The sequence below is a fragment of the Camelus ferus genome, chromosome 30 (assembly GCF_009834535.1).
Source record: "Camelus ferus isolate YT-003-E chromosome 30, BCGSAC_Cfer_1.0, whole genome shotgun sequence".
In the NCBI taxonomy this organism is placed as follows: Eukaryota; Metazoa; Chordata; class Mammalia; order Artiodactyla; family Camelidae; genus Camelus; species Camelus ferus.
In genome coordinates, this window is record NC_045725.1 from 5,114,322 (window position 1) to 5,136,439 (window position 22,118).

Below are 22,118 nucleotides of genomic sequence, written 5' to 3' on the forward strand. Positions count from 1 at the left end.
AAATACCGTGAGCCATGGAACCCTGACACCCACCTTCCTTCTGCTCCACAGCAAAGAAATGTCTAAGTATTTTTTTAAATCGGTGAACCAAGGGTTATGGAATTCTAAAAGCATCTGGAAAATTTCTTGCTTTTGTATCTTGTACAGCACAGGGAAGTATATTCAATACCTTGTAGTAACCTAGAAAAAAAAGAATATGAAAAGGAAGATACATATGTATGTATATGACTGATACACTGTGCTGTACACCAGAAATTGACACAGCATTGTAAACTGACTACACTTCAATTAAATGTTTTTAAAAGAATAAGAAAATGTCAAACAGAGAAATTGTATCTGTCTAAAACACCTCAAAGAGTTGAAAAAAAAAAGACATTTTATGAAGGCTAAGTCCAGAAAAGGTCCAAAGTCCAAGGTCCAAGGTCCAAATAGGAAGAGGGGTGTTTTGTATGGAAAGTTCAATTTGTAGTTTCTCCAAGAGAGGTTATTAATGTGCAGCCCTTCCCCCCACTGTGAACGGGGCAGCAGGTCAGAAGCGGGAAAATGGTGACAGATCTAAATGACGTGAGGAAGGGACCCAATAGCTCTCATCCCCCACGTGGCACTACAGCCTCAAGCATTACGAAGGCCTTTATGAAGCTGGGCAGCTCATCCCGGCCCAGCCCAGCTGCAGCAGGTGTTCAGTGAGGTACAGTTCCAGCATTTTAAATGTCCTATACCTCTGACTTCCTTTTCTGCTGCTTTAAATTGTTTAAAAAACTTAAAATCATAAAGGATTTTAATATCTAGAAAATGACATAAATGAAAGGGAGAAAGGGGGATGAGGACACTTTCACAGCTGATGTAAATGTTCATTATTACCTTGGTTGCTGTAACGGTTTCACAAGTGCGTTCCCAAGTCACAGCTCACCAAGTTGTGCGCGTGACCGGGCGCGGCTGCCAGGTAGCTCTCAGTAACACTGCTTTAAAAGGTCACATTAAGCCGGGCAGAGAAAGACAGATACTGTATGATATCACTTTATGTGGAATCTAAAAAATGAAAGACTGGCGAACATAATAGAAAAGAAGCGGACTCACAGACCTAGAGGACAAACTAAGCTACAAGGATGTGTGCACAACACAGGGAATACAGACAGTATTATGTAGGAACTGGAATAAATGAACTACAACCATTAGAACTGTGAATCACTCTGTTATATACCTGTAACCTATGTAATACTGTGCATCAACTATACTTCTACTCAAAAAGAAAGCAAGATTAGTTGCGGACTCTCAAAAAATGATACATGAAGTAACCAGTTATCTTCACATAATAGATATTAGTATATTCTTATTTTTCCATATTTCCTTTACATGTATTTTTTAAAAAGGAAAATATTAGCTTTGAAAATGGGAATTTTCAATAAATCGGAAACAGTAGCAAACACAGCTAAGCTTCCATCTCGCTAAATCCTTTCTTCTCCATCGCGCGTAGTGATCACTCCTGAACTTGACGTGTGTTATTTCAGCATCTATTTTGTAGTACTGTTGCATGTAAGTATGTCCGTAATATATACTTTTATAAAATTAGATTATAAATTTGTTCATTGAGTCCTTCATTTACTCAACATAGCTATATTGCATGTCTCCTTTATGTCTGGCATTATTCTAAGCAGTTGGTATAAAACAATAAACAAACCAGAAAAAGATTCCCTCTCTCACCAAACTGAAGCAGCTGCTACGCGTCCATTAGGAGGAGATGAAATTTTCCTACTGGCAAAATGCAGATGAAGGGTGTTGCCTCTCCATCTAAACCCATTTGTTTTAATTATCCATTAAATTTAACCCTGAGAGAGAAAGAGATACGACAGGGCACAAAGGCTAAGTTTAAGACCTAAGAAATGAGGTTTGCTTAAGATCTTTCGTTATGATTCATTGAAGGAGTTTTGCCCCCAAAAATCCCAAGCCTGACTTGAGCCTGTGGCTCTTAATCCCTAAACCCTAAGCAGGAAAATGCAAAGGCATTTAAAAGCTTTCAAGTGCCCCAAACCAAATCCTCAGAGCGCCCTCGAGCATTTGTGGCCAACGGAAGTGGTGGGCAAAGAAGAACTACCCAGAAGGAACAGCCAGAGCCGCAGTCAGCAGGACCAGGGGGTTTGCTGAAGGTCACAGTCAGGGGCCAAAAGATGGGTTAACGGGCCAGCGGGTTTTCCCTTTGCTGGGAGATTTGACAGCTGCTATAGACTGGCTGGTGACTGACATATTCTGTCTTCTGAAAGGTGGCTTTTATTACGGTTATCTGGCTTTCCTCCTTGGTCTATTAGGTGTTGGCAGGAAAAAAATGACTTGTCCTTTAGAATGTGGGTTGTTGGGCTGAGAGAAGCTACAGCCACACTCAAGGGAGAGGACTGTGAGTCTCCTGAGATGAAATTTGAGTTGAGACATGTTAGAAGAGTAGGTGGTGGAAAGATCTGGGGAAAAGGAAGGCCAATGACAGCGAGTGCAACATCTCAAGGGCAAAAATTTAAAAAAGTTGGTTTCTTTGAGAAATAAAAAAATATTCAGGGTGGCAAGAGCACAGGGAGCGATGATGAGAGAACAAAATGATGACAACAGAGGCGGGGGGTTCGCGCGCTACGAAGAGGAGTTTAGGTTTCGTTTGTGCCAAGGAAAGCCACGAGACGCTGTGAAGCAGAGGCCTGCTTGGCGCTGCGTCGGGGGTTGTTTGTAATGGGCGAGATGGGGGTAGGGGGGCCAGCTGCAGAGGTCACGAGACAGTCCTCGAGATAGAACTGCTGTAGCTCTGACGGTGGTGGCCGCAGAGCAAATGGGGGCAAATGGAATAAAATGTGCTATTCAGTTGGCTATGAGGGATGTGGGAAGAAGGTTCTGGGCTGGAGCAAAATGTTGCTGGTGTTATTAAAATGGGGAATAACTGAAACAGGAAGGAGTGCAGGGACTAGAAAGAGTAAAATCCAAGAGTTCCGTTTTGAATAGATGAAATATGAGACTCCTTTCAGCAGCGAAGTGTAAATGCCAGGTAGGTATTTTGGGGATATTTAGCACTAGTCTCAGAGTCTTTAAAGCCATGTGTCTTGATACCATCACTTGTGTAAAAATGTAACTAGAAAAGAGGAAAAACCTCAGAAAAAATTGCAGGATACTCTAATATTTAGACTTTGATAAAAATAGGCTGATAATGTCTCCAAAGAGACTAAAAGGAATATAAAGGTGAAAAAAATTTTTTAAAGTACAGCAAAATGTAATCTCTCAGAAGCATAAGCATTTTAAGAAGGAGGGACTGGCCAAGTAGGCGATGCTGAGAGTCTGAAACGGGAGAACTAGCAAAGGGTCCTCGCTTGGGCAGCCGGGAGATAACTGATGAATTTGATGGTAGAGTTTGTGTGAAATGCAAAGATCAGGAGCCCGATCAGAGATGGATGAAGAGATGCTGGAAAGAAGGAATTGGACAAAATTGTGTGGACAGGTTTTCCTATAAGGGGAACAGAGAAACGGGCTGATAGTCAAGAGACATGTGGGGTCAAGGGTAGTTTTAATACAGGAGATGCTAGAGCACTGTTTTCTACACTGATAGTAAAGTTCTAGGAGGAAAGAAGCAAAGGTAGAAACAAAGTTTTTGAGAAAGTGAGGTAAGACGGAATTCAGATCCTGGAAGTAGCGGTTCTCTGGCGCTGGGAGCAGAGAACTTTCTACTGCGTCAGGAAGAAGGAAGGCAGTACAGAACTGAGGCAGGCAGGACGTTGGGAAGACGAGGGCTTTCCTGTCCTTGGAACACACTAAAGGTTAGATGGCTTCAAGTCACTTTTTCATTCAGTTTTAGCCTTTTTGCTAATAAACATGCATATGTGCAAACACACATGCACACACACACACTACACACCAGTATTCATCACCACTAATCTTTTGATTGAGCGCCTCTTTGTTTTATAACTGGCTTGGTCACAATTGACTGATTATTTTTATTTCAAAGGTTTGTACAAATCTCTCCAGGGGAAAACATCAGGAAGCCAGGAAAGTGAAAAACGTCTGGACATGCTCTGAGTAATAAACCATGTAGTATAGCGCAGAACGCATTTACAACAAAGGTGTTTGAAGGTATCTAAGATATACTGTTACATTGTAAGTATCAGTTGTCATTGCAGATTTGCATATCTGAAATGAAAACGACAGTATTTTTTTCTGCAGATGTCTTGAGGTTGTACACTTTACTCAAGCAATATTGTCTGTCCAAATAAAAGTTTTCACACAATGGGTGCGACCCAAGAAGCTGAGCATCACATCACTGACACTGTGATCAGCTGACAGTGGGGAGTGGCTGCGCTTTGCACAAATGAAAGACCAAAGAGCAGCATTCGATTTACCTACAGGCAGAGTTGACTGTCCCGGTTTGCAGACTGCAAAGCCCCTAACGGGAACAAATGCTCCATTTGCCTTTCCAGTTTGGGATTTTTGTGAGTTCTTTCACAGAAGCTTAAATATCTGGAAGCTTCACTGGCAAACGTGCATTTGATCATTGAGTCAAATAATTAGACTGAGCATTAAAATAAAGGATTTCACTCTTCTTTTGGTTTTTATTTTTTTAATTAACTGAAAAATGTAAGTAAACAGAGCCAAGCATCAGGCTTTATTTTCCCCCTGCCGGGGGCCCTGAAGGTTTAGGTTCGTAGCAAGTGACAGCCTGTGTGAGAAGGAGGGGAACAACAGTCAAGAACAATGCGAACCTTCCAAAAAGTCAAACGAACAATACACCAAAAACCCATGATTGATGTTGATAGAAATAATAACCATTCAGCAACATAAGACTGCCTAGCAAACCCTTCCCTGTGGCTGTTTTAAGATCCAAAACAAGTTATAAAATGCAGTGGGTTTGAACAGGAACAAATCCAAGATGTGATATTATGAATTATGTACGTGCATCTGGGGTGCCTCCCCCACCTGTCAGCAGTCATTTCTGTATATTCTATGCAGGCTTATTCACAGAAAATGTACAGCACATTTATATCATCATATGTTCTTATTAAAGACAGAAGTTTGAAATCTTACTTAGTCTGAATCCCATTTGCAAATTTGAAAAATGAAATAAGTTTTTGGCCTTGGAATGGCTTTCCAATGTTAGGGCAATTTAGCACTTATAAAAGACTAACTGACTTGCCAGTAGACTCTAATCTTCATGTAGAAACATTAGATTAAGTGTTTATATGGTGGTTTATTAAACAAGCATTGGCACAGGGGAAAATTTAAAAGAACTCCTAATTCTCCGAAGCCATTTATGAATTTAACCCTTAATGAAAGCAAGTTCTATCTCGTCATAATGTTGAATGATGTGAGTCATTCAAGCTGGTACTCTGTTTTCAGGAAGGAAAAGGCCGTGTGACATGGTAACTAGCCTTATAGGCTAGTTTGGGGACCCGAACATTTTCTTAACAGTATTTCAACTGAAAATAAAATCTAAAGGTAAATAACATTCATCATTTAAGTCACAATCTGGATCTAAATGTGGATTGCATTTACTGGTCGTAAGCTTCGTATGTTTTGTTTTAAGTTAATTAATTTTAAAATTAGCTTCTCATTGTGTACTGCCTCCTTGTATGGCTCTAAGTCAGTTGATATCACTGCATTACGTATGATAGAATTTTGCATATCAGCACTGCCATCAGCTAGTATTCTCATAATCATCCATCATTCAACCCAAATGACAAGTTTGAACTCAGTTTAGGGTTGGGAGCTTGGCAGGCTGAATAATGCCTCCCATATCCGTCCACTTCCTGACTCCTGGAACCTTGGAATGTGTTACTTCCTATGGCAAGAGAGACTTTGCAGGTTGTGATTAAATTAAGAATACGGAGATGGAGCATAAGTTTATGCTAGATTATATAGGTGAACTGGGTATAATCACCAGGGTCCTTATAAGAAGGAGGTAGAGAGGTTAGAGTCAACAGAAGATGTGCTATGATGTGAACGCTGGCTTTGACTTTTTACTTTTTCATGAATTTTTAAAAATTGTGACACTCTTACAATAGTGCTAATCTTGCAAATTTTCAAAAGGACATTTTAAGTGTTTCAAACTTACAGAATTTGTAGTGAATTACAATGAGCAGAAAATTAAGTCGTAAAGAAACTCGTCTGCTGAAGGAGAAACGTGGCTTCCTCAGGCTCAGCAGATGTCAGCACCGCACTTGGAAGCCTGATGGACAAAGACCCACTAAGGAAGGTGAGTGAGTTCTGAGAAAAGACTGAGGAAACCTTATCTCAGGATTACATTTATGAAGAATAATAAAAATTTTTTGAGCTGTTCAGCCCAGATAAGAAATGGAAGAAGTACAATTTTTTTAAGTTATTAAATACACAATTTCATATTTATGGATAATGGTTTTAACACTATGGATAGTGTTTGAAAGAATCAGAGAGAATTAGCTTAAATCAAAGTCTAAAGACTACAAAAAATGAACCTCATTAAATATTAGAAGGGGTTTCAGCAGTGTTTCCTTAGATGTCTTCAAAAACATTACATTTCACGCCTGAAATAATTAAAGGTATATTTATACAGAATGACTGGAGCAGACAGACACATGACATTTTTCTTCTCTTTATAAAACCACTTCCACATAAATCAACTTTCAGTGGACCAGTTACACAAACAAAAAATCGTATATATAAATACATATATATATTTAAAGTATGTTTATACAAATGTATGTATAGTGTGTACATATGCATAGTAAATACATATACATGTTTATATATGTGCTGTATGTGTGTGTATATATATATATATATATATATACACATATATTTGTGTGCATATATATAAAATGCCAGACTATAACTCTTTGTGGATACTTAGAAATTCTGATTTTCAATTAAATGGGCCCATACAACGTAGATTGGGCCAGCGCAGTCAATGTAATTACCTTAGTTTGAAAAAATCTAGGCGCGAGCTTCCCTGCAGGTATGACCCAGCCCTGTGGGTCTCCCTGGAACCCCAGGAGCAAGGAAAACAGAACTTGGCACTTGTGGAAAAATGAAAATAAATTTTACTCTAACTTCCAAGAGTTGCATTTCCAAAGACTCAACACGACAGAGGGACCCATTTTCTGTTTCCAGGGAGGTCTTCTGTAGTTGCCCACACACTAAAGTGATGACGCCAGAGGGAGAGAGAGAGAGAAGGAGAGACACTTAGCAACCTGAAGCGTAAATGCTGGAAGGTTGTAGGAAAAGCACACGTAAGCAGTTCAGAGTGGGAAGATGGGGGCGCTGTTTTTTCGAGTCTGTGCATTTCAGCTACATCTTCCTCCAGATGAGTGAGTTTTCTCTGTATTTAAGTGTCATCCATATGCTGACTTGCAACTTGATGTCACTGCCAGTGGCTTTCCTGAACGCCAGTTCCGCACTCGCGTAACAAATACCCATCTTCACACGTCGACGCCCAGCACTGCTCTCACACACGTGCTGGCCGCACCCGTTCTGCGGTCTCCCCCACGCAGTGAGGTGCGTTCCTTCTTCCCATGCCTCAGGCCGACTTATGGAGTTATCATGTAAGCCTTTCTTATGTTTTTATTCCCAATCCAGGTTATTCAAAAAGTCCTATCAACTTTATCTTTAAAATATTTCCAGAGGCTGACAACTCCTCACCACCTCTACAAGGGTCACATCCGTTTACTGCCGTGGGTCTCAGATTTTGCCTTGTTGCCCATTCCTTCTGCAGCCTTAAATATCGTAGGGCTTCAGAAAGGCTCTACATCTATTGGTATTTACCAGTGTAGATAGTAAAATACACCGAATAGACATGGGCAGATCAAAGTGCGTATTTTCACCTTACGTGAATCAAGCTTAGTCTATCCAATTTGAGTAAGATGGCATTAAATTTGCATTAGAGGTGCACGCCCCTCTCTTCTTAACTAAGTCCCAGAAGCCTCACCAAGTATCCTGATGCCACCACATTAGGTCTTCCACCTGGGACTTTCGGGAGGACGCAGACATCGAGTCCAGAGCACTATGATAATTTTTCCATTGGTCACGTCAGGAGTCAAACCAGTTCATGTGTCAGCGATGCTAAGGTGTTTGGAAACTCTGAATGATTTTTCATATTTTTGATTCTTATTCACTTTCTGTCAGCACTTTCTGGGGACGTCAAGTCAAATCATGGTTGTCCAAGTGCAACATTTTCACCTGTTGCCGCATTCCCTTTGTGTTTTCCCCACGCTCCTTTACGTGAAATAACAGTCAGTGAGTAGCTTGGTGTTTTCATCATGGGATGTAAGGTTTTATGATCCATGCAGCTGGTAGGCCAATCTCACTGTTTCAGTATTTATCTGAAATCTTCAAGTATAGGTTAAAACATTCCCTTAATCCTTTCTTCAAAAAAAAATATATATATATAAGCTGTAATTAATTCCTTTAAATAGGGCTTAGTGCTTCTCAGAAAATAGCAGAAAATTTAACAACAGGAGAAATGTTTCCCAGAATGTGTAATTTCTTTCTTTAAAGCATTTGTAAATACTTTGCTATATTTTAAGAAGGCAGTTAACAAAGAATCAAGATATTTTTGGTAGCTGAGAATTTTTAGGTAGATTTTTTTGGCATGCCCTAGTGCAAGATCTACACAAAAATACTTGTTGAAAAATAAATCCCCTGTTTTCCAAATTATTATGGGTGTACAATTCTAGCGAAGCGTAAGTAATGCATTGTACAAAGATTTATTTTTCTTTATTTGCTTGCCCTTGTTACCCCATTCACTTTTTTTTAAAAAAGATTGCTAAACTTTAGTGAAATAAACTATTTTACAACTAAGATGTTGAGAAATTTCCTTAAAATCTGATTATTTTCTCGCTGGTAGCCAAAACTACTGAGATTTTTTTCCTCTCAGTCCTCTAGGAAATTTTGTAGGCCATATTGATGCTTGTCTGCCAAACTGAATCTATTTAGGGATTTCTTTTACTTTCATGACCCATGATGTCCACCTCATTTTTGCCTACTCCTAAGCATTTAGCTTCAGACTAAATAACTCAGATACAGTAGCCTCAGTAAAGAAAGACAAAAACAAAATAATAATTTGGTATTGTCTTTCCCTGGGTCTGTGAACAGTATACAGTGTCATGATTCTTGGAACAGCCTGGGCCCCCAGTGAATACTCGGTGAGCGAATGAATGAATGTTGACTTAGGAACTTGTTTTGATCTGAACAATCAACGTTCAATGTCCTCAAAAGACTCGGAAGTTGCCAGGCTTCCGTGACCACCTGCACCTGAGTTGACAGACTGGATTCAGTATTATCAGTACTTAGTATTACATTGGCTCTTAACATTGTCCAGCCTGTGCCTTTCACATATTTAAATAGATAATTTCATACAAGTCACAAAATTGGCATGGCTAAGAAACTCTTGTATTTAAGCCGACAAAGCTAAACAAAACTCGGTTTTCCAGGACTCTCCAATCTATAAAAAGCCCTAGGGATTACTATTGCTAGAAAAAAGGAGTCTAAAAAAAAAAAAAAAAAAGAGATGACTTCTGCAAGCCACAAGATCAAGAACATCTTACGATGGTTCTTAGAGGAACTAGTCAACAGGGAAGATAAGACAAAAAAGTGCCCATTTGTTTTGGTTATGCTGAAACAGTATTTAAAATTCACAGCATTTAGTAATGACAGGATTTTCGTTTCCTAGTTGTACTATTAGTAGCATTAGCCTTCATATGATGGTCTTAGGTACTTCTATGTCAATTATCTTTTATTTTGAGCATTATGTGCTGAGAAAATTAGTGTATGCATTTGATTAACCAACTATAAACTGAGAGACTACTTTGTAAAAGTACAGGTTGATATTTCAGTGTCGAGCAGTGACATTAGGGTTCACTTACCATGTGCAAGGAAACAAGTAACCATATATATTTGTTCTCCGAGAGTCTTTCTGAAAACTCAGTAGAATACAGGCATTTGTACAGAATCAACTAATTCATGGAGAAAACCTTAAAAACAAATGTACAAATTAGCATAACATCTAAAAGTGAATGACCAGAAGTCCTGTTTGTTATAATAACACTCATGTTACAGAATGTTTTTGAGACTTAAGTTTGAGTGTGTCTTCTTGGCCTTATTAGAGAAGCAAGGAAGGGACGGATGCCTCGCTATGAATTTGGCCCGTGGCTTCAAGTAGAAATGAGTAGGGCAGTACTTGCGTGATTCTTCTGTCAAATAATGAGCTTTGGTTTTCATGTTCGGCATGAACACGTTCGGATGTCACGTCTCATTCTCTCTGCTCTTAATGAACCATGCCACGCAATTTTCGGATAGGACATAACAAACCATAGGGTATGGCTTCTGGCCAACAAAAAGGTTACTGTTTCTTATTTTAAGACCATCATTAGTGGGTCCCTCTGGGTGCTGTTTACCTACCACCCACTGCTGAGTCCTCAGTCCAGCATTTTTACTTTCCTTGTTCTTGGAACGAGAAGAAGAAAAAAAAAAAGCCGATACAAGATTTACAAAGAACGTTCTCCTATTATGAGGCATTTCCCCTGTCTTCTTTCAGGCACTTTTCGTTATCTCTGCAGAACGCCAACAGAATTGCTTTCAATTCATTTGCAGTTACTCCTTGCTAAGCTCCATTGTATTCTTGGCTGCTCGAAACATAAGAAAGATGGTATTTTGCCTAAAAGTTTTGAGTCCAAGTGAGAGAAAAGTATTTTCCAAACCACTGCCATATCTCAGGTGAGGGGGGAGGTAAAAATATTGCTGTGTTCTTCTTTCTTGGAGAGATGTGGGAGCATTTGATCTCCTTCTCCAAACCCTGCACGTGAATCCCGACTAGTCCACGCTGGATCGTGGCCATATGTGTTCCTCTTGGCCTTAGCATCCAAAGACCAATGCAAAATAGCTCGTGGCCTCCAAAGCTAAGTTAAACAAGAAAAGTAAGCATTTGACTCTGTGTTCCCTTACTTAAGCCCTTCCACCCGTGGCCCTCATCCACACAAGGGTGTGTCCACAACAGCTGTCATAGCTGGTTTTAACTGGAACTACATTAAATGATTTTCCCGTTGTTGTCTTAATTCCCCTCCCCTGGCCTCTTGCTCTTCTGTGGTCTCCTCGTGCCTGCTGGGGTGTTTGACTTTTTAATCTATATTTAGTTCTTTATGCAGAAACGCTTGCCTGTTCCTGTGGTTTATCTTGCCTTGTGGCCTTACACTGTGGTTATCTTTACAGATATTGTGAAAAGATTGCTGTTTCCTTTACAGATATCGTTAAAAAATTAGAAAACGGCTTTGCAAAAATCACATTTCCTATTTCTGTAGCTCTTGTGCTTTCAAACCCTTTTGACATGTGTCCTACCGTTAAATGCTCAATGCCACCCTCTGAGGTAACTTCCTACACCTCTTCAGAGTAGAAGATTGAAATATGAATGAAATAAACAACCATCATGATGACAGTGGTGCTCTAATTTTAAAAATCCTATTACCTAAGAGATGCTCTTATGTTCGACAGACGCGGGTGAGAGCGGGAGAGGGAATGTAATGGAAACGCTCTGCGGAGATCTTGCTGCAGACAAGTTTGACTTCCTCCAATGCACTTCACGTTGAATCATAGGACAACGCATCCTTGCACAAAATGATCAATTGCCTTGTTATAAGAATTGTGGTTGGAAGGCTGTGCTGATTTTTGTGAATTAGTAAATTAATGAGACACTAAGAATATTAGATTATAGTCCCAGAAAAGGTGACCCTGGAACATAGGGTAGCAAGACTCATCACAAGGACTAGGGGAAATACTCATAAGTGAAAGAGATTAATGTTAAAAATACAAAGGAAAAGCAAAGAGGAGAGGAGTACAAAATATGATTTCTGAAAACCGTATGTTGTCTATATTCGGTTTGTATCTTGACTTTAACACATAAGGTTGTTTCTTCTGCTATTTCGCCTCCTACTATTTTGGGCACTCGTCCCCCTTGCTGCATGACAATTTCATTAAGATGAACAAGGTATAGGCTAAAGGCAAAATGCTAATCAGCATTCCTGCCTTGATATGAAATCTTGGTCTCTATCATCAGTGTTTTGTTTTGTTTTTAGGGAGTGTTTCATTTTGAAACTACTATTGCAATTTATCTGTTTTTTATATTTATAAACCTATCTCGATAGACCAATACTGTGGACAATTGAGTGCTGACAACAAGAAAAGAAAATCACATAAACACGAATGTAACACATGGACTTAGGTTATCAGAAACTAAGGAAAACATAATGATGCTTATTTTAAAAAGAAAAGCATTTGGCAAAAACTGGATGACAGAATGAGCTCCTAGATTTAAATTTTAAAAATGTAGTTTTTCCACGATGACCCGAGGCAAGTTATTTAGTATTTCTTTAAAAGCTGAGTAACATTTCGAGAATGTTGTGTGTTTCTGTGTTCCTCACCTCAGAACGGGACGCAGCACCTTGTCTTGGAACTTGGGTTTTCCTTTGGAAGAATGGAGGTCATTGTTGTTCTGAAACCCAAGGGCAGCTTATAAAGGGTAGACCTGCTGTCTCTTCCATGGACCTGGTGTGGTGGCAGGTGCTTCAGGCTCACTGATTCTCCAGAATTTTAGAAGCAGAGAGGTTAAGAGGCCCGAGGGAGGAAGCCCCCGCGAGTGACTCCCATCGGTGTTGTCTTCTCCCTACCAGTTACACGGTCGCATTTTAGCACTTCAAGATGGTTTTAGAATAATTGTCTACTTTGCTCTTTACCTTTTCAAAAGATGGCAATAATCTCAGGGATTCATGGAAACATCTTAGATTATTTATATTGTTTGCCATTTGGCATTATGTTGTAAATATATGTGCTATGGACTAGATATTTGTGTCATTCATTCCCCCAGCCCCCCAAGTGCATATGCAGAAGCTTAAATCTCCAATATGATGGAGGTGGGGCCCTTAGGGGGTCTTTTGGTCATGTGGGTGGAGCCCTCCTTATAAAAGACACAAGGGAGAGATGACTGTTCTCTGCTCTCCACCAAGCCAGGACACAGAGAGGATGGCTATGTGCACATCAGGGAGCGTGCCCTCACCAGACAGCAGATCTGCCAGAACCTCGATCTTGAGAAAGAAATGTGTGCTGTTTAACCCACCTTGTCTGTGGTAATTAGTTATTGCAGCCCAGACTAAGACAAAATGGGCAAATGTTCACCGTGCAGCCACGGTGTATCTCACACTTAAGATGTGATGGTAGCAAAATGAAAGCCACCAAGAGTCTTACAAATTAGGGAGAAAGTAAATAACCATTCTGCAGGCACTATAATCTCAAAGTCAGACAGGTGTTATGCAAGAAGTCAGAGAGGGCTATGAGAACATGTGAACTGGTCAGGTGAAGGGAGAGGGAGAAAATGGAGTTGGAGGGTGAGGCAGTGGGGCTGGGGGAGGTAGAAAAGCAAAGAGCGGATCAAGGTGATGCTTTTCTGGGATCTACAAAGGGAAAAGAAGTCACCTGGGACTCACTGGGCAGGGGCTCAGGAATTCCAGCAGATGGAACAGCAGATGCAAAAATTTGCAAGTGGGAAAGAACAAGACACTCCTGAGGAACTTAAACATTTTTTTAAAAAGGCCTGTGGTTTGGGTTTTGGGGAGGACAGGGAAGGGAACAGGGGCAGGTGGTCTGAGAGGAGGAGGTAGGACATGACTCATCAGATGTTCCTAATCTGTCATTTAAATAATTCTGGGACACTGTTCACTGGATACATTAGAGAGGGAATATTTAGGAGGAAGAATTGCTCACGTTTCACATACAATTTTAACTACCTCAGAAGTCTACTTGGTAGTCACCAAATAAAAAGAAAACACTCTTTTATGATTTTGGTAAGTATCAGATGTGGTTTTTCTATTACATAGTGGTTTAGATGCCAGTTGAAAGCATCAAAGTTATGTCTGGAAGACAGAATAGGATTCCTATTGTTTCTACAACACAAACACACCATGTTGGCTCGCTAACCATTAATAAATAAATTAAATAGAATTAAAAAAAAATTCTACCAAGCAGCTATTTTGATGAACTGTCTGATTGACATGAGTTTAGCTGGATGGGCTCATGCGTATGAAAATAAACTTGCTCCTTAGAAGCTGCAGTTTGTACATGGTTTGGATTCTCTGTGGCCTGACGGTTAAATAATTAAGACCACATGTCAGTGGTTGAACAACTCCTCACTTCCGTCTTACGCAGTTTTGCTGTAAGAGGGATGAATGATTTTGACCTTTCATTTTAAACAAGCGCTATGTTACTCTTAGCCAGTGAGAAATTATCAAGCAGCAAGGTCAGACTCGTGAGGCGTGAATCCCTGTTCATGGCGGCTTCATGGCGGCTGACCACGTTCTGGGTGAACCCCGACTCTCGAACGTGTCGGGCCGTCTACGCGCAGCTACCGATGAGTCAGTCAAGAAGCTGGGGTGCGAGAGACGGTGTTGGGATGACGGGCTGAGGCATGGTTCTGTCCTTGGTCCTGAAAACTTCAGCATGCTCTTTGTTGGGTCAGTTACATGGTTTAGGTCCAATTGTTTGTTTTTGCTCCTGTTGTTGGTTTTGTTCCCCTTGGGCAGACCAAGAAGGTGTTTGTCTTATTTTTTATTTGCTGTTGTGGTAGGAGGTCCCTCCTCCATGCAACTGGCAGCACTGTTACATCCCATTATCTTCTGATCATGGGCCTGTGGTGTCTGTGTCCACCCGCAGTGAGGCCCCGTGGGCTCTGTCTTGTGCCCAAGCCACTCCTGCTCCCCTCTTGCATTCTCTCTGGCAGGGATGCCTCCTGAATTCCACCACTGGTGCAAGATACCAGTGTGACATGAAGGACAGTCAGCTACCCCCCTTCCCAAATCCCAGCAAAGAAAATGCCAGGTCTTTGGTGACCTAGATTACCACATTTCTCTGGTATTTTTATCATTCCCTCTCAGCTCATCCTGGCCCATGGTACTTGGGACTCGAGACCGAAGGGGCTCCTTCTCCAAGGGGCAAACTGCTTGGCTGCCTCGATAACTATTCATCCTTTCTCTCCCCTGGCACAGAGATTGTTTGATCCCTTGTCCCTGTTGGTCAGGAAGGACCAGGGGAGAGACAAAGAGTGTCTAAAGAAGGCTTTCCAAGTGGTTGTTTTTCCATCCTTGATTTTCAAAAGGTCAAAAGGAGAACTTAACTTCTGTCTCCCTTTTCATTTCTGCTGCCACCACCCTTTCCTGAGTCAGGGGGTTTCAAAGTCTAGGTGGAAAAGGAAAAGTGTGATGAGCAAAGCAAATAAATAGCAGAAACAGCGGACTATCCATCCATTAATTTTCCCCATCACCTTTGTGCTACACTAGCAAGCAAGGAGCGGAAAGTGAAGTCACTCATTGTCTAGACGTGCACAAGGGGAAAGGCTTAAATTGCTTGCTGCCATTGTGAAGCTCGTGGGAATTGCAAACACGGTGGAGAGCAGGGCTTCAGGGGAACACAAGGTAACACAAGGTAAACTGTTTTCAAGCAGTTTTTCATCTTCTGCTAAAACATTTCCTCAACCACTCTTTGAAAAAATAACCTGGACAATTTCTTTGGTTATAAAGGCAAAAGAATGAGTCAGTCATTTAGAATGACAGATGCCTAGCATATACACACACACGCACACACACACACACACACACATATATATATACACATATGTGTGTTGTTTTGTTTTTTTTGTAGTCCTATTTCAAATGCTTAAACTGCATCTACATTAACACATAGATATCTAAACTGAGATATCTAAATTTTAAGGGGGTAAATGAAATAGTTAAATACCTAATTTGAAGGTTTATTTATTTTGTTATAAATATTTAACATGTCATATAAACAGCATATTAATTTAGATATATAACCTATTCCCACTCTTACATAAAATAATTTTATTCAAGCTATTCACATGTGCCTGTGGCATCCTGTGAGTAATCTAACACATTTTTTTCAGCGTACATTTTCATTCATTCCATCCACGTTGTTTGATGTACACCATTTTTAAAATTTGTATATGATATTGTCACTGGATGTTTTAACATCCAGACACAATACCCGTTAAGACAGTCGGATTTTACCAGTTTACAAAATATTACCACCTACTGTTTCATTTTTTAAATTAATCTTTAAAATTTTGCAGTGGATATATTGTACCAAGAATTAAAAAAAACAAAACAAAACAAATAAAACTAGATTGAGTTTCCTTGTTTCCTTTTTAACCCCTTCTGTCAGGAGTCCTACATGAGCATCTAAAATGACCATGCATTGATGCTATTTCAAACTGTATCTTCTCCAAAGTGTACTTTGATCTCCTCCAAATTCATACATATTCAAACTTGAGAAAATTTTAAAACATTTTAAGAATGTTCTGTTTTGCAGGGTAATTTGAGAGACGATAGTCATTATGCTAGTTTTCCAAGGCTGTCCTAACAAAGCACCAGAGACTGGAAGGTTTAAACAACAGACACTTACTTTGTCACAATTCTGCTGGAGACTAGAAGCTCAAGATCCAGAGGTCGGCAGGGTTGGTGTCTTCTGGTGCCTCTCCCCTGGGGTTGCAGGTGGCCTTCGTCTCCCTGTGTCCCCACGTGGTCTCCCCTCTTGTGTGCCTGTGTCCTAATCTCCTCTTTTTATAAGGCCATCAGTCATATTAGAGCCCACTCCAGTGTCCTCATTTTATCTTACTTAAAGATCCTATCTGCAAATAATGTCACATTCTGAAACTCAACATATGAATTTGGGAGGGGGTCACAATTCAGTGCATAACACACAATAATTACTATAAAATTATCAAATACCAATATTATGTGAAAGGAATAGTTTAAACATCTAGAAGAATAAAAAACTAATGAATAATATTCAAATAGACATAGTGTCAATTTAAGGTTGCAAAAGATTGACAAACTTAAAATTACTGCTGTAAGACATCTGTCTTTTTTAAGTGATTAGGTATATTTTAATTTAGAAATGTTGAAGTTTTAAACTCTAGAGTTTCTCATAAGGAGACTTTCAACATCAAGAGAAAAAGCAAAAGAGGGGTAGTTTGCCCAAATTTTAAGTAAATTATTGCAACTGTTTAAAACATACGTCAATTGTATTGCCAGAAATGTTTAAATCACTACTTTGGGTTTAATTCCACCTTTTAATATGCCTGCTGCTCTTAGTTATTGGGCATTGCATCTTTATGTGGATTGGAATTTGGATTGTGGTTTCATCTTCAGCAGGGTTGATCCATGAAACACTTGGCAGCCTAGATTGAAAGCACGTACCTCCAAGTTGGTTTCATCAAATTACTTCAGGAAAGTCTCCATATGATCTTGATTTTTGTCTTAATTTTTCAGCTTAAGATTTTCTTGATCACTTGGGTAATGAACTAAAAAAATAACAAAAAATATTCAGACATAATGGGCTAGAAAATTCATCCCCTGTAATAGTTTAAATAGTTCAAGCCTCAAATATGCATGTGCTTCATGTCTGTGGTTACACGTTCCCAGAAAACACTGGGTCCTTGCCCAACCCTAATCTATACTCGCAAGCTTCTTACCACACGTGTGACCCATCAGAGCACTGGTTTTCTAATACGTACTTCTACTGAAGACAAACATCTTTGACTGTTTTATTTCAACTCCTGACCTCTTCTCATGTCATTGTGGATGTTAAAAATCTCCATCCCAGATAACCGAGAATGAGCCCTGGCCCCACCACACACGTGCACACACCTGTGCTTCCCAACCATGCGTCTAATCCATCCATGGTCCTATTTCTTTATCAGCTTTCTCTTCAGTTCTGACACCAGGAAACAGTTTCCTTTTTTTCCCTTTGCTATGAGCTTGTGCATATAATGCAAAGCACGTTGGCTACATGTTGCGTGATGCGTCTGTATGTTTGGTGCAGGGGATTGTTGTGATCTCCTTTGCCTGACGGATTCATTGCAGAGACATGCCCTGAGCGTTGTTGTTCTTGTTTCTACCACATCACACTCTTCCCTGAGAAAACCAAGCGTGAATACTTTTCATTTTGTTCACTGAATTTATTTATATCGTTCCACACCCCAAAATGGATTTGAGGTAATTTAGAGCAAAGTTTATGTGCATGAATGTTAACATATTACAAATTAAATAAAAATGGAAATTGCAATCAAGGAAAGAAAAAAAGATTAAATATGTTTCAGGTGAAGGTTAATATCGTTGCCCTGGGAAACATGAGATGTGACTCTAAGATCCCCAACAGATAATTCAGAACAAAAGGCCCCATAAGGTACTCAAGCCTCATCAGAAAGGAAGCAGCACACTTGCTTCTTCAGAAGCTCTGCCCTTTCTCCAGGGGCACTCGGAGCTGCTGAGGGGGCAGCTGCTGTCACTTCTAGCTCCTGGCTTAATGAGGGAGGTGATCAGGCTTTGACCTGTATTTAGTTACTGTCCCCACGCACTGCCCACAAAGCAGCAGAGTTTGAAAGACAATTCCTTGCCTCCTCGTGTGTGTCCACAATAACATAGAGTATTCCAGACCAACCAGCTTTTTGTCAGATTCTTCTCTCTTAGTTATGCATGGACCTCAAGCCTTGGCATCCTCCAAATTTAATAGTAGAGCTTCAGATTATTGCTGCTGGCAGCATGTGAACACTTTGTAGTCTTTTTATGGGTTTAGAACCTTTCCCAGGTGGAATTCTCAGCAGTTTCAATGGTAATTACATGAAATATGTTATCTGCAGCTGCTCTTTTATTCATAGGCATGGATACTGTTCCAGGGGTAAGGGAAAAGGCCAAGGAGAGTGGTTCACCTGGGTGGAAATGAACTTGATGATCCATTTTCTGGTGAATCTGAAAATGCACTGTTAGTTTCAACTGTTTATTAAGAAAATGTTTCATTTTCGGAACCAAAAAAGAGAGGCATTACTTTGTTCTGAACGATGAGTTTGGCCTGACCCATCCTGTCAGGCGACACCTTGTTCTCATCACAGCCTGGCCAGATTAGAATATCTTTACTTTCAACACTTCAGAGTAATTTTCTCTTTACAGCTCTCATAATTCAAGTTCCTGGGCCCAGATGCCCCAGTCATTTTTTTTTAATTCATTTACTTATTTTAGAAATGAAAAGAAATAAACTCAGCATACACTTCCAGATTGCCAGTGCCCACCGACTGGTTAATATTTATGTCGCACAGTAGCAAGTCCTGTCTCCATTTGCAGTAAAGGGAATTGAATGTGCCCTCTTTGGAGTGATCTGTGCACAGCCAGAGGCCGGGATTAAGGAAACGAGGTAGCATTGGTAACAAAGAGGGCTCTAATGATTTCCTTAAAGACTTGTCCTATGTTGGTTTTGGATAAAGATGTGAGACCTCTCTGTTCAGCCCTTTTAATGAACAGCGTGGAGCTTTAGATCGTCTCCAAAAAAAGACTCTTTTTTTTTTTTTCCCATTATAAAGAGCTGCTTTAGTAGAATGTCTGCTAATGAGATGCAGAAGCCCTTCTTCGGAGTCTCTTTTATTACATCCCCCAAATGAAAGTGGCTGCTGGCTGTATTGCCGCGATTCCTTCCCGTTAGAAAGGAAACAGCTGGCTGACCATGTCATAAATAGATTTAAGGAAATCCTGCCGATTGCCCCAAACTGGCCCTGGAGTCATAAACACTCACACCCAATTTGAGAGCACACACTTGTCTAAATTGGGAGTAAAATTAAGTAGCTACACTGAGAAAGTTCTGGAAAGAAGTGGGGAAAAAAGGAGAGAAAAAACGGAGCAAAAAATGGACTGCCTCCTACTTTACTTAACAGCTGCCTCTCAAAAGGAGCTTCCTTTCTGTTTTACAGCAAAATAGCAATCACAATATATCTGTTTCTAAAGCTATTAAAAGTAGCTATCCTTGTCAGGATGGACCTGGAAAGCTAATTTAAAGAAAACTGCCTGCCAGGTGTGATCCAGTGATTTGGCACTCATAAAAGATTCCCAAAAGACAGGCAGAAACTCTCTGAGCACACTTTTCATTTTATTTCACAGTGTGTGCCTATGTGTGTGTGAGTGTGTGCCCTCTTACTAATATTGTTGGCAGATCCTTTTTAACACATTACAAATACAAGACATACATGAAAGGAATTGCTTAGGGAGGGGTACCTCAATTCAGAGAATTGAATCGTTTTCTTTCCTGCCCCATAGTTCAACTCAATCTCATTAAGATATTTCATCTCTAAAAAAGTGAAGTTGCAATCCATCTAGTGTAGTTCCCAGCTATTTCAGCAATGATTTAGCCTGACTTTCTATGTCCTTAAGAGTCTGAGAAAATGAAAGGGCTTTGGTGCGGTCTTTATCCAAGAGAAATTCAAGCTCCCTAAACTTAAGAGAACCTTTTTCTTTAATCTTTTGAAACTGACCTTATGAATCGGAAATTCATGAAAGCAAAAACATTCCTCTAAGGCCAGGCAGAGATAAAAAGCCCTCCATGTTACGCTTTTTAAACCTATGGAGGATCATCTTTGTCAAAGGAAAATTGTTCCAGACAAGTTAAACAGGCAAGGAAGACTTTACTCAAGGGTATCGTAACAGGCGAGGGAGGTTGAACTCAACTCCCTAAAAAAAAAGATGGGGAGATTGAAAGTGCGAGAATGAGCTGGTGGAACACTACTGTCGGACTGAGAGGGGAGGCCAGCCAGTGTTACTAGCCACCTGCTTCTGCTGATTGGTACATATCGAGGTCATTCTCCTGCCCTCCCATGGAGACTGGGAGACGAGGGTCTTAACATTCTCTGTGATTCAGAAACCGAAGTGTTGATACCTTCATCTTGGGCTTCTAGCTTCCAGAACTGTGAAAAAATAAATGTCTGTTATTCAACCCCCGCCATTCTGCTCTGGCAGCCCGAGCAGACTAGCATCAGAGTCAGTAAATACTCTTGAATTACGAAAAGAGAAAGAGACTCTTCTTTCTTACTTCCCAGGGGTGTTGATATTCTAAGAGCAAGTGTGTCAACCCCTTGGGAAATGAATAAATAAAATAAATGGATAAAGATAGGATCAAAACAAGTCTGACCAGAGATTCTGAAAAGCCAATGTATTATTTTGGGTTTTCTGCAATCAAATCAAAAGTTAATTAAAAAGTAAAGACCATTAAGGAAACGTCTAAAGTCATACGAGAGACGCCGCAGTGTTTATGAGGGATGTTTTTCTCTCTGAAGTATTCAGCTTACAATTAAATTAAAAAAAATAATTACCTCACTCTTGGTTCTGTTTAACAAATGTCAAGTGTCCATTGGCATCTATTTCCACGTAGTGTATTCATGTCGTGTGCACTCTGCTCTCCGTCAAGGACATCGGCTTTGTGTCCTTTGAGCTCTGCCACGGTGGTGGGCGTTGTACTGGGGCTTTGTTGTGAGGCACTGGGTTGAGCTCCGATACGACGACCCGCTTACCTTCTTGTCTCCGGGTCCGTTATCTTTATAGCCCAGGAAATCTACTCTCACCTCTTCCCTCAGCCCACCCATACCATCCTCTGGCCCTGAGTCTTTATTTGGGGTGGATTAATAAAGAACATCCAACATTTAATTGATCAGCTAAGAATCTATAGCTTTGGTGGTGGTTTTAGTTTGATTCTAGAAACTGGGCTTACTTTCTGGATTCCTCCTCTAAAGTCCTTTGGATCAAATAATCTATTAAAAGCAACAAAAGTTAAGCCATGACATTGTAAACTATTAGAGCAGGAAGGAATCTGAAGAGGTGAAAAAGGCGTCAGTAGCATTTCACCAGGGAAGCTAGAAAAGCACCAGTGGGGGTTATGGCACATTTGCTATCTGGACCAGGATGCTGACCGGCTGACACCCACCTAAGTCTTGTCCACTTCCGTCCATCCTTACACCTGTATGGTCACACTGTGACAGGGGCTTGCACTCACGCCTTTGGGCTGGTTTGGGGTTATGACCATGTATTCGCCAGTCTGAGTCCAAAAGACTGAACATTAGAACAAAAGAGTAACTTTTCACAAAGTATATTTATATCATTTGTAGGACCACCATGTAGACCATGATTGTTGCTAATTTTGAAGAGAATTATTATTTCAGTGCTCTGTGCCTTGAGAGTGGGTTGCAAGGTGGTATTTAAACTCATCTCTGATAAAATTCAGCATCAAATGAAAATTTTGTGATGATGCCCAGTATTTGT